A 15630-nucleotide genomic window follows, 5' to 3' on the forward strand; every position below is an offset into this window, starting at 1 on the left:
CCTCAGATATAGCCCTGCTAAGTCGCTTTAGTCGTGTCCAACTCTGTGCAACCCCATAGACAGCAGCCCACCAGGCTCCAACGTCCTTGGGACTCTCCAGGCAAGAACACTGGAGTGAGTTGCCATTTCCTTCTCCAATGCATGAAAGTGAAAAGTGAAAGTGAAGTCGCTCAGTTGTGTCCGACTCTTAGCGACCCCATGGACTGCAGCCTACCAGGCTCCTCTGTCCATGGGATTCTCCAGGTAAGAGTACTGGAGTGGGGTGCCACGCATTCCAGGTGACTGCAGTTTTTTTGAAAGGCACTTTTTTAAAGCCTTTATCATCTAAACGTATCAGTTCCTTCCAGTAGGACCCTACTCCCTGGTCTCCTACAGTTAGTTCACTGTAAATGCAAGGTGGATTTTGGTGCTGCTGCCATTTATTGAGGGGAAAGGAAGGCAAATGAAGAAACAGTATAAGAGGAGAAAAGAAAAGCAGACATTTTTATGAACTCCCACTTCATTATTTAGGTTGCAATTAAAGCAGGAAATCTTAACCTTTAAGGTGTGGACTTTAGGATTTAGCACTAATCCTATAAGCACTCAATTCTCCACTAAATAAATGCCTTTCTCCACTCAAACCCAATTTTCCCTAAGAATTTCAGGACCTACCATTTTGCCTCAAATGTGGTCAATTTGCTGCAAATTCATAAACATTTCAAAGCAGTAGTCCTTACCTAGCTGTCTTCTTCCATTTTTTAGTACTCATTAAAAACCAAAAATAAATGATACAAGGGAGAGTGATAAGTTTACTTGGAAGAGATGTGCTAAATAATTTTTAAAATTTTAATTATAATTTGGCAGTAGGCTTTTCATTCATGGCACTGCACTTCGTTAAATGGCTAAAATTAACTATGATCATATAGAATTGAGAACATCAGATCTTATCAATTAAGTGGGTGCAAAGCTTATTAAAAAATTCATAAACATTCTTTTTACTCCCATTGGTATTAAAGCCAAGATCATCTATAGAATTGATATAAAGATCAAATGCCTATACACCTTTTTAAGTGCAAATTTATGACACAAGTAGAGAGATCAGACAGAAAGGAATATTAATAGGACTTTGTTTCATTTTACTTGCAAACTAAAGGTTTGAGTAACAAAATATAATTTATATAAAGCTAAAAGCCTTTTTAGGGGTGGCTCAGTGGTAAAGAATCTGCCTGCCCATGCAGACTGGGGGGATGTGGGTTTGATCCCTGGGTCAGGAAGATTCCCTGGAGGAGAAAATGGCAATGCAACCCACTCCAGTATTCTTGCCTGGGAAATCCCATTGACAGAGAAGCCTGGCAGGCTTCAGTCCATGGTGAAGCAAAAAGAGCAGGACATGACTGAGTGACTAAACAACAAATAACAAAAGCCTTTTTATTTCAATTATTTTCCATTATTTACTGTGTCTTTGAAGTCTATCGCCATTTTCTATACCCATTCTTCAAAAAGGTAATGATTCTTTTAGAAAAAAAGTAAATAAAAATGCAAATTAATTGTTACCGTCATCCTGAAGGCAAACATATCTAAATACACTGTTAGACTTAACTGAGAACTCAAGCTTACTTAAGACGGCAATGGTCAAGTATGAGTTCCATCTCTTAAAAATTACAGATACAATTAAACAAGGATGACCAAAAAAAAAAAAATCAGCAAAAATTAAAGCAGATATATCAAGGTGATCAGATTCTGAGCACCCCCACACCTGACGTATTAATAGAACATCATCCATGGCGCATATCCCTCCAAAGGTGCATCCTGCCCGCCAGCATTGGGCCAGTGAGGTAGGCCATGACCCATCCAGCCCTCAGTAGATGGTCCTAAGGGAGGACTGCCATCAGCTCACCACCACCCAAAGGAAAGATTTCTTTCTTTCCTTTGGTTCTACCCGGCTAACTCTGAGCTAGAAAAGAGACCACTGCAGGGAAATGAACTCACTCCAGGAGCTTGAGTTTGCTCTCCCCTGAGCCTGGGGTTTCTGGGTTTCCCTCCCCGAGAATTAAAAAGGAAGATGATAGGGTCGGACAAAGATAACCATCCACTTTTCTCGGTACTTTTCTAAACAACTCACTTTCAGCAGTTTACACTGCTGCTAAAAAAAAAAAAAAAAAGTAAGTTATTTAGATTTACTGGAAAAGAGAGGGAGGGAAATAGGAAGGAAAAGAGATGAAAATAGGTCCCTTTGCCCTGCCAAGCTTCCCAGTTCTGAAATGTGTCTCATCCACGTTGATTCACAAGTGAGCAGGCGCCGGCGTTTCTTCGTCGTTTGTCTAAGGATGTGCTCCTTTTGGAGGTTCGCTCACAATCACCCTGGGTCTGACACCACGACCGGCTCGGTGAGCTTGTTCCCAGTTCAGGCGGGTAAAACAGACGTTAAGGTATCCCACCTACCTTCAGGGTCGGACCATGGTGGCCTATCTTTCTCCGTTTCACAAGGGTTTTGGAGGTCCGTTCGGACAGCGCTCCCTCGAGGCCCAGCCCGTCCTCTGTGGCACAAAAGCAGAACCGAGCGGGTCAGTCTTTCCGCCCCGGGGCCGCGGCGGGAAGTGCGCGGCGAGGGCGGGGCTTCCGCGTCCTCAACTGCACTCCCCCCGGCGACTGCCCGGCCCCAGCCCCGGCCCTGACCTTGACCACGGCCGCGCGCCGGCTCGGGTCTCGGACCCACGCACCTGCACGCGGCCTGGAAACGTGGCATCGCGACCAGCGACAAACCCCAGGGTTCCGGCCGGACTCTAAGATAAACAAGTCTCGCTAAAATACACGTCCTACTTTCCCGGCAAGTCCAGAATTCAGAAAAGCCTCATAAAGAAGGCTAAGGCACAATTATCTCAGTTTTTATTAAAAACACCTCCCAACTTAATCTTTCTTTGAACTCTGCATCGCTAAAGCATGCAGAAAACCAACTTCCAAAGTTTCTTTGAAATCTGAAACCACGGGGCAAGATTAAGGACACTCTGCCCACTGAGGGTGCTTTTATTTAAGAGCCTTGAAATAATAAAGCAACACCCTACATGACAGCCTGGGTGCAACTGGTCCAATTTTACAAACGGGTGAACTCAGAGAATGAGTCAGTGAGAATTAAAAATAGACTCCAGTTATCCTGACATCAGGTCCATTCATCAGACAAAAACCACCCAAGCACCCAAAAGTATAGTCTGATAATAACAATAACAGCAGGTCCGATTCTGCAGTGTTTTGCATGTATTAATCCTGGATCTTCACCACTACCGTTTCATAATATGTTTTATCAGGTCCATTTCACAGATAGGGAGGAGGCACAGAAACACTTTCCTGCCCAAATTCAAGCAAGCTACCCAACAGCAGAGCCAGGATTCAAACCCGGCAGTGCAGTGCAGCCTTTACACGCCTACCCTGCCTGATACAGTGAGATGAGCACCAGTTCCTCTTGGTTGTCTCCTGTAACAGCCTGGGGAGTCACAGCAGTCTGAGCGTGGTCTCTCCGCTTGCACACACGGAGACACATATGACTTGCCAACCTCTCGCAATTTCTTAAGATTCAGTGGTGTGAAGATTACTCGAAAGGCATCCTTAAATTGCTACACTCGCTTAAGGCCGACAAGGCTCTGTCTATCTATTCATCGTATTTGCACCTACTCGTGCTCTACGAAATGATACAAAACCCCATTTTTCTCCAATATTCTGCAAACCGTCCCTATAAAGAAAAGCTAGACAGGAAACTACCAGTCGACAGAGGGCCGGTCTCACCTACCGACGCGCTAAGCTTTCACCGACCCGGGCGAAACAACGACCGACGCCAAAAAGCTCCCTCGCCTGGAGAAGCCTCACTCCTGCTCAGACACGCCTTCAAACGTCTCCCTTCCCCCTGCATCCCAAGGCATCCGGCAGGAGGATGCTCTGGGCCCGGCGACCTCACAGCCCGGGGCTCCAGGCTTCCTCCGTTTCCAGTGAACCCGAAGCTTACACGAACGCGAGCCCTTGGACACCCGGCGATCCTCCGGACGTGCCAGCACCTTCAGCTCCGGATGCAATGCGGGACTGGAGCGAACTGAGCGAAAGGTCCGCGGGTTCTCAGTGGCTCCGAGAAGCCACGCCCTCCCCTTAAATGGGCGGGCAAACCGCCAGAGTCAGAATGACAAAGCAAAAATCCACTCCTCGTGCAGCCCTGTCGACCGCGCGGATGGGCTTAGCAAAGTGGGATCTCCTAATTGGGTGACAGCACATCCTCTTCCTGCTTACAGCGCCCCCAACCCAAGAAAGGTGCAAACGCAATTTAAGGAACTATGTGGAACCGGAACCAAAAGAGTGTGCCTTAACTGAACTGGACTATGCCCTCAGGCAGTGACTCTGGAACTTTGTTACCATTGTGATCAGGCAAGGAACTTTAAAAATACTGACACCTGGTACACACTCCCAAACATTCTGATGTATTAATAATTGGTATTGGTGCGACCTGGGTGACTGAGGTTTTTTAAAACTCCCTGAATGATTCTAGTGAACAGGAGTTTGGGATCCATTACCCTATGGTAATGGATTAGTCAGTGTGGTGATTCTGTAAAGGAAGTGATGTGTCTTTTAAAAGAAACTTCCAGTCCATCCTGACTAATTCTGAAAAGTGACAAATTCTTACCAAGCATAACTTCGCTTTGTAGTACTTCTTCCTTATCCCATTCAGATTTCGGTTTGTCATGTTTGTCTTAAGGAAAACTGAGAGTGTATTTAACTCCAGTCATGCCAGCCACCTGCAGCCAGCTGCCCAGTTGAGCCACACTCTCTCATACTTCCTTGCTCTTACTCATATTCTTACTCAGCACTTGGTACTGGTAGGTGGCTATGAATATTTGCTGAATAAATAAATAACTGAATGCCTTTTCCACTGTGATGGTTACTGCCTGACTGAAGCACGCTCAGGTGAAAGGGTTGCTGGTCTCTAAAGAATCCATGAAGCCACAATTTGCTCCTTTGAGTCCCTTTCCCAGTGCAAGGCAGAGGTTTAGTGAAGCCCCTCGGAGTCTGAATGTATGCACACGCACGCATATGCACACACACACACACTATACATTTGGGGGAGGGGAAAAAACCTTTTCTCCAGTCTCCTCGGTTCTTCTAGAGGTCTAGGAATTGAATTGTCATGAGACAAATTACAGGAGAACATAAAATTTAATTACATACGTACAAAATTAACATGAGAATATGAGGTCCAAGGAAAAGTTAGGCAGGATGAAGCTTGTATACTGTCCCAGAGAAGAAGGAGGTAAAGGGTTTGGGACTTCAAAGGCAAGAAAGGAAATTTACAGGAAGAAGAAAATGAGCAAATGTCTGATAAACATTTGTTCAGTCATGCAGATTTCCCAGGTGGCTTAGTGGTAAAGAAGCCACCTGCCAATGCAGGAGACAAAAAAAATGCGGGTATGATCCTCAGGTTTGATCCCTAGGTCAGGAAGATCCCCATGAGGAGGGCATGGCAACCCACTCCAGTATTCTTGCCTGAAGAATCTGATGGACAGAGGAATCTGGTGGGCTAACAGTCCATAGGGTTGCAAAGAGTCAGACCAACTGAGCACACAGGCACACAGGCACAGCGGGACCCAGAGAGAACCTCAATCAAACAGGCCTTGCTGAGTTCCCCCAGTCTACCACACCCAGTTCACGTTATACTTTTCTATGATGATAATTGTTTTTCCTGGAATAGGCCCTGTTGGCAGGTAAGGGGACAAGGTAAAAAGTTCTTCCTGAGGATTTGTTTCTTAAAAATAATCGACCCCAAAGAATCCTCAAACCAAAGAGACACATTTTGGGGTGAAAAGTTTTGTTCCCCTCAGTTCAGTTCAGTTCAGTCGCTCAGTCATGTCCGACTCTCTACGACCCCATGAATCGCAGCACACCAGACGCTAAACTGACACTCTCCCTGTGTGGTGGTTATTTATGCGCATGTCTCACCTGCTTCTTGCGGTGACCCAAAGACGAAAGAGCAGATAAAACCAAGGAGGGTCTTGGAATGCAGGTATGGAAAAACCAGACCCTTATTGTCCTTTCTCCCCCATGTTGTAACTGTTAATGGATTTCAGATCCTCCTGAGCCGTACAACCTGCCTCCCCTCCTACCCCACAGGGAGAAGGTATTTGCCTGACTCTTTCCCCCACCCAGTATATGTGCCTCATCCAATCAGCAAATGACCTGCAAGACCCCTATCCCACTCCTTGTACCCTGGGTATAAAAGTGGACTAAGGACCCCTGTTCTACGTCAGTTCTCGCTTGAGCTGGCCCACTGTTCTAACAGCATCTCCCACTCTAATAAACTTTATTTCCCTCTCATTCTAATGTCTGGAAATTTTTTTCCAACCCGCGCATGGACCACGACAATCTGGAGTCCTGAGAAGAGAGGATGGGTCTAGAACATAAGTGTTCAGGAAACAAGATGACTTAAGAGAGCAAAGAATGGTAAATGTGAAGGAAATAAAGCTGGGATTAAGGGAGAAAACAACATTTACTCCTGGCTGCGATGCTGAGCTCTGTATTAACCACATATATGCCTTATTTCATTCAAGCTACACAAAACAATTCACAAACCAGGGTCATAACTCTGCATTCTTAAAAATCTTTAGAAACTACAGTTTATTTTAAAAGCATGTCTTAGGATACAGAAGGACTTTAAAATCATTTAACTTAATGTGCTAAAAGCAAGTGATAAAGGTTGACTTCTAACAGCCTTCTGTGACAGACAGGCAGAGTTACCAGAAAAGGCTAGATAAGGCATTTTTAACTTGATACTGTTTTTTGTTTGGCCATATGGCAGGCAGATCTTAGTTCCCTGACCAGGGATCAAACCCATGCCCCTCTGTACTGGAAGCACAGGGTTTCAACCACTACACCACCAGGGAAGTCCCCTTCACACTGTTCTTAAGTGAGCAGATTATATTAACAACACACATCCCAAGAGTAGCCCCATGTAGTTACTTTCTATGTTTAAAAAAAAAAAATTACCATTAAAAAAAGCTTCACTTTCCTTTCAAACGATTCTTGCTGCAGTTCCAGGCCCAGATATCTTATCCTTGTCAGGAAATACAGAGAATGCCTTAGTTCTATTTAGTTGCTGGTTAATGGGAAAAGAGCCTCATCGCCCCCCATCTCTCATGAGGCAGCATTTGTTCCAGTGGTACATCTTGCCTCTGTTGACTGGGTTCCTGTTATTCCTCCTGCCTAAAATTATCTTCCCTGCCTAAGGGCCTCCTCCCTCAAAGCTCATTTGAAAAGTCACCTCCTCTGGGAGGACTTACCTGATTTCTACCTGAGTGTTTATCACTCCTTCCCTCTTCAGTTCAGTCGCTCAGTCGTGTCCGACTCTTTGCAACCCCATGAATCGCAGCACGCCAGGCCTCCCTGACCATCACCAACTCCTGGAGTTCACTCAGACTCACGTCCATCGGGTCAGTGATGCCATCCAGCCATCTCGTCCTCTGTCGTCCCCTTCTCCTCCTGCCCCCAATTCCTCCCAGCATCAGTCTTTTCCAATGAGTCAACTCTTCGCATGAGGTGGCCAAAGCACTGGAGTTTCAGCTTTAGCATCATTCCTTCCAAAGAAATCCCAGGGCTGATCTCCTTCAGAATGCACTGGTTGGATCTCCTTGCAGTCCAAGAGACTCTGAAGCGTCTTCTCCAACACCACAGTTCCAAAGCATCAATTCTTCAGCGCTCAGTCTTTTTCACAGTCCAACTCTCACATCCATTCATGACCACAGGAAAAACCACAGCCTTATTACACAAACCATCTAAATCCAACAGAGTTTTGAGAAGACAAAATCTTGCTTGATTTATTATGCCCTCCTGGAACCTGTTATATATAGTAAGTGTGCAGAAAATGCTGGAAAAGACCCTCTGTTCCTGAGCTGTTGTCTAAGCACACTATTAATGGGTCTACATAAGTGTTTGATCAAGGGTACTATTGCACTAAACTACTGTTCCTCAATAAGCCTTTCTCACATACACATACACACACACTTAAACACACACTGAGCTAGAGTCACCTTTCTGACACTCAAATCTTCTCTGTTCACACCTTCAGTGGCTCTCTAGGAACCTCCAATTAAGGTCCAAAGTCCTCAATTGTACTGACTTGGCAAGGGCCACCCTTGTTAAATCTAGATATCCACATATTCTGAACCCTACTTAACCAGAAAACATAGCTGGAGAAAACAAAGAAATTAAAAGTAATTTCACTTTAAAGTCAAGGCCACTAATCTCAATGTGTCTCCAAAGCTGCCCAGCAGTCCTTTGTATCACTGATATATTTGTTTTCCCAATTTCCAGAGTGACTCTTTCACACCAAACCTCTAACACACTGTGAACAAAGGAAAATAAAGAGCATTGCTCAAGTTGGGGCCCAGGTTATGCCACCCCAAAATGTGCCTCAATGCTGATTTTTTTTTAACTAATTACTTAAGAAATGGCCCCAGGATTTCTCTGGTGGTCCAATGGTTAAGAATTTGCCTGTCAATGCAAGGGACACAGGTTCAATCCTTGATCTGGGAAAATCCCACATGCTCTGAGGCAACTAAGCCCATGAGCTACAACTATTGAAGCCCATGCACCCTTGAGCCTATGCTCTGCAACAAGAGAAACCACTGCAGTAAGAAGCCCGCGCACCACAGCTAGAGTAGCCCCTGCTCATTGCAACTAGAGAAAGCCCATGCAGAGCAAAGAAGACACAGCACAGCAAAAATAAAGAAATGGCCCCAGTGCAAGAAGGACACTCTGACTCTCCTTTCTGTCTCTCTGAGAGAAAGAAAGAAGTCATTCATGTGAAAGTGCACTCCTGCACCTGGAGGCAGAAGGACACACTTATCACCAAAGATAGGGAATGTGGGGCCAGGATGCCTATAGAAGCAAACCTGTTTGGATGTCACTGACTCATGGACATGAGTTTGAGCAAGCTCCAAGAGTTGGTGATGGACAGGGAGGCCTGGTGTGCTGCGGTCCATGGGGTTGCAGACTCGGACAACTGAGCAACTGAACTGAACTTAATATATCCCAAGCCCACACTATGTTCGTATTTGCCACTAATTGGGCACAGAGAACCTCAGTTTCTTTGTCCTGTCGGTTCCTCACAAATGTACTGTTTCTTTGTCTAAAAAATATAAAAGCTGCCTCCTTTGGCCACTTCATGGATCCCATTTCTATGGGAGCTCCATGGGCATGAATTAAAATTTGTTTCTTTTTCTCTTGTTAATCTGTCTTGTGTCAATTTTATTATTAGTCCAGCCACAAGGACTCAAGAGAGTCCGATGTTCCCCCTCCTCAACACTCAACACCCAGTTCTGTAAGGATTAAGTTGCAACCCAATTCAACTGCCCACAAACGTGAGAGGAATTCAGGATGGAAGCAGGATGAAGCATTCTATGCTTTGGATAAACAGGTCCTTAAACAACTCTAGTTGTGGTGCGCGGGCTTCTTACTGCCGTGGTTTTTAGAGGCAGGTCCCAGGAAGAAATTCAATGACCCCAGGTTTTTGCATCTTCCCACACTTAAATAATCACTAAACTCATTAAGTTGAGCTACCTGTCCTTTGTGATTAGCAGTAATCTTTTATTAAGATCTATGCTTGACTTCCTGGGCTTCCCTGGTGGCTCCTGCCTGCAATGCAGGAGACCTGGGTTCAGTTCCTGGATTGGGAAGATTCCCTGGAAAAGGGCATGGCAACCCACTCCTGTCTTCTTGCCTGGAGAATCCCATGGACAGAGGAACTTGGCAGGCTACAGTCCATGGGGTTGCAAAGAGTCGAACATGACTGAGCGACTAAGCACACACACACATGCTTGACTTTCTAGCCAAAAGAAAAAAAAAACATCATGAGCACTGTCTCCGGGATATAGTTCTCAATAAGAGCCTGAATAAACTCCAACTCTTGTGTTTTTCTTTAAGTCAACAACACCTACACTTTGCCATAGTTCCATGACCTGCTTTTTACTTTAAGAAAATAGTATAACCAGAAAGAACCTCCACCTATATCCAACACAACCACCAAGCTGGCATACTCCCTACCTTCATCCTTGTTTTAATGAAGGCCAACCTCTCCACTTGTGTTCGGATTTTCATGTTTTCTTGACTTCTCAATCTTCAATAATTTCACTCCTCAAATTAGCCTTCTTCTCTGGCATTATCAGCTTTTTGTTCCCACCTGATCATTCCTATCATCACACAAACACAGTGTAGCGTTCCCATTTTGTAAAATCTCCCCTGATCCCAGACGCCCAATCCCTGTAGTTAGCAGCCTAACTTCACTGCTCCCCTCACAGGAGAGAAAAAAAAAGCTTTTTGGGAAGAATTCTTCGTACCCTGAGAATAAAGTAGGGAAGAGAGGTCAAGACAGATCTAAATATTCGGCCTCCAGCAGAGACCAGAGTGAAATGAAGGAGCAAGACTTAAGGGGGAAATATTTCTAAGCAGAGGAAACAGGGTATACTAAACTCCTAAACGGGGAGACTGCCTGATTTGCCTGCGGATCTGCAAAGGAACCAGTGTGTCTATAATTCAATGAGTGAGGCACAAAGTGGTAGGGAGGGAGGTCAGAGAAGTAGCCAGGGGTCAGATCCCAAAGGCCATAGTCAGGACTTTGGATTTCATTCTTAATGTGATAAGAAGCCAAAGTGTCACAAGAGAGGAGAGAGAAATGATCTAATTTGCACCCTTACAGGATTGCTCTGCTGTGTGGAGAACAGACTAAGATCGAAACTCAAAAGTGGAGGAACGCAGACCAGTCGGGAAATTACTGTGGGTGGTACAAGCTGAGATGATGAAGGTTTGGATTAGTGAGGTGAGACTATATTATCTGAAGATAATGCTAATTAGTTTTACAAATGGATGGAATAAAAGAAAGAAAAAATCAATGATGACTCCAGTGTTTTGACCTTGGCTGATAGATGTGGGTACTCCTTAATTAAAAGCGGGGATGCTCAGGGAAGAGGAGAAAAGATGGGAGAGATGGAAAGCAATAGTTCTGGACAAATCCATGGTGTGGTTTGAGAGACCTGCTGCTACTGCTGATGCTAAGTCGCTTCAGTCGTGTCTGACTCTGTGTGACCCCATAGACAGCAGCCCACCAGGCTCCCCTGTCCCTGGGATTCTCCAGGCAAGAACACTGGAGTGGGTTGCCGGGAGAGATGGAAAGCAACAGTTCCGGACAAATCCATGGTGTGGTTTGAGAGACCTACTGCTATTCAAATGGGGATTTTTGAGTAGGCAGTTGGTATGCAAATCTGGAATTCAAGGGAGAAGTCAGCATTAGAAATAAAAACTGGAAGTCAAACATAAAAGATACTTAATGCCATGGATATAGAATTGTATATAATGTTGGGTTCTTCAGAGAAACAAAAGCAACACAGACAGAGAGAGATGTATTTGGTTCACAGGATGTCGGGGCTGGCAAGTCTGAAACCTATAGAACAGGCCAGCAGGCTGGAAACTCCAGCAGTCTTAATGTTGCAGTCTTGAGCATGAAGGCCCAATTTTTTTTCCTCTGAAAAAGGAGAGGAAAAAAAATCTCAATCTTTTCTCGTAAGGCCTTCAACTGATTATAGGAAGCTTTCTTACTTTATGGAGAGTAATCTGTTTTACTCAAAGTCTATTGATTTTGCTATTAATCATGTCAAAAAACAAACAAAACACCTTCACAGCAACATCTAGACTGGTATCAGTCTGATCAAACAACTGGGTACCATAAAATCAGCCATCATGGGACTATATGAAATGACCTAGTAAGTTAATGTATTTGGAGAAATGAAGACAATCCAGGACTGAGCCCTGGCAAAGTGCAAAGGAGACATGTCCAGCAAAGGAGGCTGAGAAGGCGCTGGAGGGCAATGAAGGAAAACAAGAGAATGTGGTAAATCAAAAGCCAAGGAAAACGTGATCCAAAAAGGAAGATTGGTTATATCAGGTGTTGCTAAGAAATCCTACAAGATAAGGATTGAGTCAGCAAAGTCATTGCTGACTTCATTGAAAATGATAAGGATGTGTGAGGGAGGAGGTAAGCCTAAGTAGAGGAGGTTCAACAAGAAACAGAAAAAAAGCAAAAAGGACATGGAGGTAACGCATGTGTACTCAGTCATGTTTTGAAACTCCATGGACTGTAGCCCACACCAGGCTCCTTTGTCTATGGGATTTCCCAGGCAAGAATACTGAAGTGGATTGCCATTTTCTCCTCCAGGAGATCTTCCTGACCCAGGAATTGAACCTGAGTCACCTGCATCTCCTACATAGGCAGGCATGTTCTTTACCACTTGAGCTACCTGGAGGTAATAAGTATAGCCAACTCTTTCAAGGAGTTTTGTTGTAAAAACAGAAGAAGGAAAAAAACAAAACGGGAAAGTAGCTGAAGAGGGATGTAGGAAGGTTTTTTTGGGTTTGTTTTGTCTAAGAAGGAAATTATTATAGCATATTTTTTGCTGAAGAAATAATCTAGGGAAATTTGGTGATTTCCAAAGAGGAAAGTAGCAAGATGAGATCTGTAAATTACAGAGGTAAAGTCCTTTGAATATACATCCATTATGCAGCACAGACTTAAGTCAAATCTGGGTTTCTATCACTGATTAGAGAGTCAAGTTACTAAGCCTCTCAGCTTTCTCACCCTTTTTCTACAAGGTCTTCTGTGGTCCTTCTACCTCTTTTGAGAGTCACCCAAATCTCTCCATCTCTATGCCCTAGCCATTAGCCTTTTTTTTCAATCTCTTTTTCACCCCTCAAACCAAAAGAGCTTTTATTGCATCTTTAAATATCACAAATGAGTCCAAAAAACCATCTGGCATCTTGCTGTTTCTGTAGCCAGACCACTCAGATCTTATTCATCAGCTTGCTGAACTGTTCCCTTTCAGAAAGACAGATCCCATTCAAAAATTTTCTGATATTCTTGTTTGTTTAAAAAAATAATAATCTTTTTTTTTTTTTTTTTTTTTACTGTGCTGGGTCTTAGTTAGACTTGGGGGTATCTAGTTCCGTGACCAGAGATCAAACCCAGGCCCCCTGTATTGGGAGTGGGGATTCCTAGCCACTACACCACCAGGGAAGTCCCTAATATCCTTGTTTTTACCTGTTATCATTTGCTGCATCAAAGCAGCTGAATTTGAAACAAGCTTAGTGTTGTTTCCTTCAAGAATCAACTCATCTTTCTGGGCTTGAGACACTGAACAAGCAACATCTTGCTTCATCTGAACCCCAAGGGGATGTATTTTTCACCTCCCCAAATTTGGATTTCAAGAAGAGAAACATTCTTGACATAGATGGAGAAGCGAGCACACACAGACCTCATCATGTAACAGAAGTCCAGTGTTACACCCTTGATCATGTTCCGTGCATGATTACAAACAGTGCAAAGAGTCGTCAATTCTTTTCTATTTCCCCACCATCTATCAACCTGGAGCCCCTTCTTTTTCTTTCCAGGGAGACTGAGCTCTACATTGATGTGATTGAAGCCCCTCCACAGGGTGCCTTTAGGACTCTTCACAATAACTGTGCATCCCTTCAAAGTAACACTGGCATTTTCTGTAATAGTCTGATTGCTGAGAATGGTTCATTCCCACAGTAGATGTAGCAAAGAAAGTTCAATCTCTTTAATTAATCTAACTATAGGCTTTGCTAACTCACTTAACAAATCTTAGTTCAAACACGTCTTGCCAAATTGCCCTCTGAAATGCTGTGTCACCATGCATTCTTTCTGATTAGTATTTACCACAGTTGCAGTTATATTTTCATGTATGGATATTTGATCAATGTCAGCCTCCCCTCCGGAATAGCTTAGTTCAATAGAACTTTCTGTGATGATGCAAATATTCTGTATCAGCACTGTCCAACTCAATAGCCTCTAACCACATGTAGTTATTGAACAAATAAAGCACAACTAGAGCACTTGGGGATGTAGCTCAGTGGTAGAGCACATGCTTTGCATGTATGAGGTCCTGGGTTCAATTCCCAGCATCTCCATTTGATTTCTCCCTGTTTAATGCTCAGAAAATACGAGAAGTACAGATGTGAGTTTTAAATTTCATTTATGTTTAATTAATTTAAATGTAAATAGCCACATGTGGCAAAGATTATTTATGTCCCCCACAGTCTTCCCAGCACTTAATTCAGGGCCCACACTTAGTAACTGCTCAATAAATATTTGTTGAATGATTTCCCTGGTGGTCCAGTGGCCAAAACTCAGGTCTCTCAATGCAGGGGGCCCAGGGAACTAGATCCCACATGCTGCAACTGAAGATCCCATGTGCCCAACTAAGACCCAGTGCAGCCAAATACATACATTAATATTTTAAAATAATTATTTGTTGAAAGCCTCAATCTGTACAATAGGGATATGACTAGTTAACTTGTAGATTCAATCTTTTTCTAAGAGGAAAAGGGGAGGGGAGAGTCTCTACATGACAGGGTCAGCTATCAAAGATTCTCAGTCCTCCTATAAAGGTGAATTTGACCTTCAAAAATTTGATCACACGCAGAGGGCAGCTGGGATAGTAAATAAGAACATATGGGGTGATCTGGATAAAATAACACCCTGCAATATGCCTAGGAAGTGTACCTGGAACACGTGGTGGTCCATCAGCTTCACAGAGGGCAAGTGAATGAAGGTGTAGGGAGATTGAAGAAGACTTCACAAAGCAGGTGATATTTGAATTATATCTGGAGGAATAATAAACGTGGTAGGAATGGGAGTGGGATGAAGTCCTGAGAGGTTTTCAGTGCTTACCATGTACCAGGCATAGACTTGGGTTTTTATATGGCTAATTTAATCCTCTCAATAATCTGATGAGTGAGATACCATTATTTTCCCCATTTTACAGACAACTGAAAAAACTGAGGTATAGAGTCAAAAATCATCTTCCCATGGTCACCTCGCTAATGAATGGCAGAGCTGAGGCTGATACCCAGCCCTTGGCTCTTACCACGATGCTCTTCTACCTCATGAACTGAATTTTTCTTGGCAGAGGGAATCATGTATAAAGACACCGTAGTAGAAAAGAAATGGCGTGTTTTTGCATGAGATGCCAAAATGTAAGGGGAGATGAAACAGTAAATAAATGCTAGGGTCAGTCTGGGGTTCCCAAGGCAGTTCAGTGTATGGCTCTGTCCCCTACATTTTCAGTTAATCCTCACAATAACCCAAGTATTACACCATATTATAAAATAAGAAACAGAAATTCCAGGAAGTTAAGAATCTTGCCAAAGGTCACAAAGCAGGTGTGCTGAAGTCAGGATATAAATCTAGGTGTGCCTATTTCTAAATCTACTGTTTGTCTTACTATTCAGTAATGTATAGTGAGGTATGGGCCGAAAAAGAGGCAAAAGGAACATGCTCTAGGGACAAAAGAAAGGATGAATTTTCTGACAAGAATCAGGTCAGAATTCATCCATGAAAGATCTACCTTGAAAACTCTGAAATCCTGCTTGGGGGACCATAATCTCTGTGAAGCCTTCTCTGATCAAACACAGCATTAGTCACTCCATCTTTATTTTTTACGTCAAGCTACATTAAAGCTTTCTGTTTACATGGCTGCCACTCTCAGAACTGTCGCTTACTAAGCACCTCTCTGGCGGGAGCTTTACATGTCATGTTCTCATTAATCATCTTAATAA

The 15630-nt window shown here is 43.7% G+C and overlaps 1 non-coding gene and 1 pseudogene across 1 annotated transcript; one reads left to right on the forward strand and one right to left on the reverse strand.

Annotated features, from left to right (window-relative positions):
• Positions 1-12989: 12989 nt before the first annotated feature.
• Positions 12990-13564, reverse strand: LOC102269651 (large ribosomal subunit protein uL6 pseudogene; annotated as a pseudogene).
• A 344-nt stretch (positions 13565-13908) lies between these two features.
• Positions 13909-13980, forward strand: TRNAA-UGC (transfer RNA alanine (anticodon UGC)). Its single transcript has one exon. It is a non-coding gene; the product is annotated as a tRNA-Ala (tRNA).
• The last annotated feature ends 1650 nt before the right edge of the window (positions 13981-15630 follow it).

Source organism: Bos mutus, chromosome 5, assembly GCF_027580195.1.
Source record: "Bos mutus isolate GX-2022 chromosome 5, NWIPB_WYAK_1.1, whole genome shotgun sequence".
Lineage (NCBI taxonomy): Eukaryota > Metazoa > Chordata > Mammalia > Artiodactyla > Bovidae > Bos > Bos mutus.